This window comes from Lipotes vexillifer, unplaced genomic scaffold (genome assembly GCF_000442215.2).
Source record: "Lipotes vexillifer unplaced genomic scaffold, Lipotes_vexillifer_v1.1 scaffold768, whole genome shotgun sequence".
Taxonomy (NCBI): domain Eukaryota; kingdom Metazoa; phylum Chordata; class Mammalia; order Artiodactyla; family Lipotidae; genus Lipotes; species Lipotes vexillifer.
In genome coordinates this window covers 152,965-156,606 of record NW_006799156.1, presented here as the reverse complement: position 1 = coordinate 156,606, position 3,642 = coordinate 152,965, and positions in this window count along the sequence as shown.

The window sequence follows — 3,642 nt, the reverse complement described above, 5'->3', positions numbered from 1 at the left end:
GAAAGGTGTTCTATTCTTTCTATTGTTACTAAGCTGGGAAAAGACTATGTTTCTTCTTTCTTATCATATATTTAGTAGAAGAAATGATATCTACTTACAGCTTACAAAAGAACATCTAGTGCAGAACAAAGTACTAATTAATTTCCATTTATGTGATGCTGTTATAACATCTCTGAAAGACAGCTTAAGGCATAATGTATGTGTATGTGTGTGTGTGTGTGTGTGTGTGTGTGTGTGTGTGTGTTTTCTATTTTGAAACAAATGAACACATCTTGGATGTTAACTTCCAAATTAATTTTTTAAAATAAAGCTCAGTCTATAAAAGGCATGCACTAAAATTAAGGAAAAGTGGTGGAATATATATAGGTCATATGCATATAAAATGACAGATGTAATATTCTAGAGGAAATCATGTTTTAGTTTACTTTGAGAAAGAAAACGGAACTTTTATTCTTAAAACTGTATAAAAATAGCATGGAATTAAAAAGTCGCATGTATTTCAGTACCCAAACAAGTTAATTAAATATCCTATTTAGACATATAGATATGGATTTTGCCTTTAGGAAGATACATCATTTACTCTAGAGTAGTGTTTCTCAATAGTGGCACTGTTGACATTTTGGGCTGGATAATAATCTCTTGCAGCATTCCTGGCTTCTATCCACTAGATGCTTGTAGCATCCTCCCAATTGTGACTGTGAAAAATGTCTCCAAACATTTCCAAATACCCCAAGGAGGGCAAATTCACCCCTGGTTGAGAACCACTACTGTATAGAACTTTACATTTTAAAATATAACAGGTTAAAAAATGTATAGGTTTGATAAGGCTGGTGGTTTTGAATTAAGTCATTGATACTGGAGCCATGTGCTATGAGAATTGAAGAAAGAAAATTGTGGTTTAAGATATCATCATCCTTATTCTCTATTCTGCAAGACCATTTATCAGGTCTTTTTTCCCCCACTATTGTAGTGAAGAAAGAAAGAAAAATCACTAATCCAACAAATACTCAGTGATCCAGTCTTTAACATTAATTACCTCACTAAATTTTTGAGTTAAAAAGAGTCCATTTCATCACAAAATTGATTTTCTAGAAGTAGAAAAAAACAACTGCAATACTAAAAGAGAAGAATGTATAAAGCAGGTGAGCAAATTGGAGGAGAAGTTAAGTAAATTTTCATAAATCATTCAGGAAAGTTTTTCCATAGGATACAAGATTGGAACTGTATTTTAAAAAGAACAGATTTCCAGAAGATGAAAGAAACTGTAAAATATACGGTGCCCACTTGTGAACTCCAAGTAATTCACAAGACTGGAGCAAGGAAATACCAAGAAGGAGTGATTGAAGTAAGGGCCAGAAAGGAAAACAAAACTGGACTGGAAGACATTCATATACCATGCCTTTTCCCTGTAGTTTTCAAACAGTTTGATGATGTAATTGGAACTGTAATTTAGAGATTCTACTATGGTCATGTATGAACATTTAAGTATAAAATGAGGAGGACTGAAGGCAAAGATAACCAGTAAATTATGAGAGAAATGATGAAGGCTCAAAATAAATCAGTAAAGATAAAGAACACAGAGTAAAACAGGTTGTATTAAAATGTTATAAATGAGATTTTTAGAGATATATCAAGAAGGAGGAAGATACAGAAAGTTCTGGAAAGACATACTCAATTTGTGGAAAACAGTTGTAATGCTTACTAGAGATGCCCAAATATGCAGTTACAAGTATGAAGATAGGTGCCCAGAGATTGTAGAATCACAAGGAAGAAGTTCACTTTTAGAACACTGAAGAAGCACCAACACTTAAATGGAGGGCATATCAACAGGAATATGAAGAGAAGAATGGGGTTTTTGCATTTAAAATCAGAAAGTTTTAAAAAATATTTAACAAATATTCAATATTTTATTTAAAGTTTGATTACATCAAATGAAATACACCTGTACACACCCACTATAGGAGAACTACATGATATGCACAGGCAAAGACGCAGGTATCATGCAATATTTTCATACCAGAATTCAAAATATTAAGTAGCAAGGAAATACAGTAGAGTTGAAGGTTGAGGTAACTTCATCTTCTATAAAAAGGGTTTTCTTTTTATCAGTTCTCTCATACTTCAAGAGTGGTGAAAGAACCAAGGAAGACTTTCCACAGAAAGCAGGGTAGGAGACAGATTCAATAAGGAAGTTGAAAAGAATTCCTTGAGATCCATGCTTCACATGCTATAGGTGCATAAAACAGTACGAGGGTGGAAGAGTGTCTTATGAATGTGTTACTTGAAGTCACTGGTGATCTCAGTACAAGTGATTACAGTGGAAAGGTGAGAGCTGAATCAAGATGCTTGAGGATCTAGAAGGAAGAGAAAGATTCAAGAGTACTTATAGAATGGAACTGTGGTAGCCAGAACAGTGGTCACCCAAAGATATCCACACTGTAATCCCCAGAATGCATAAATATAAGTTACATGTCAAGAGAGAATTGAGGTTTCAGACAGAATTAAGTTAGCTAATTAGTTGACCTTAAAAAATGTGAGTAGCCTGGATCATTCAGGTGTGCACAATGAGGGTCTTTAAAAGTGAGAGAGGGTGGAAGAAGAGGTCAGAATCAGAGGGAGATGTAACCACAGGAGCATGGTCAGAGAGATGTGATGTTGCTAGCTTCAAAGATGAAGGTAAGGTGTACATTTGGAGAGCAAGTATAACATTAAGAGTAAAATTAAACAAAAAAGAAATGCATTTTTTTTTTTTTTTTGCGGTACGCGGGCCTCTCACCGTTGTGGCCTCTCCTGTTGCGGAGCACAGGCTCCGGACGCGCAGGCTCAGCAGCCATGGCTCACAGGCCCAGCCGCTCCGCGGCATGTGGGATCTTCCCAGACTGGGGCACGAACCCATGTCCCCTGCATCGGCAGGCGGATTCTCAACCACTGTGCCACCAGGGAAGCCCAAGAAATGCATTTAAGTAAAAATTATATCGAGACTATCTTCAAGTTTTCATATATTTAGGCAGAATATTGTAGCCACAGGAATTGTAGGAAGATTGAGAAATTATTACTATATTTCCTACTTCAGATAGACTTATATTTAAATATTTTTACATATGAAAATATATTGTTTTTCAGTAGGTCCTCATTAGAAAAGAAACATAAGCCTCATAATGTCTGTCAAAATTTTAAGCTGCAAAGTTCCAAATGTCATTTAGTAATTGTAAACTGTGTATTTTGTCGTCTTAGTGAAATCTGGGATTGGAATCTTTGCTATGCAAAATATTACATTTGCATGAAAAAAGTAAATTTTATTAACATGCTTGGATTGTGTTTGAGATTATTATCATGATGACTTCAGGGGTCTGGCTAAAAATAATAACTCTGCTCTCCAAATTTCTATAGAAAGATAAAAATAGATACTGGAAAAAAACACAATTTTGTGATGCTTTATTTTTCTGAGGCACATGGACATTTAAATGACTCTTATAAAGACTGTAGAAGAGGGCTTCCCTGGTGGCGCAGTGGTTGAGAGTCCGCCTGCCGATGCAGGGTACACGGGTTTGTGCCCCGGTCTGGGAAGATCCCACGTGTCGCGGAGCGGCTGGGCCCGTGAGCCATGGCCGCTGAGCCTGCGCGTCCAGAGCCTGTGCTCCG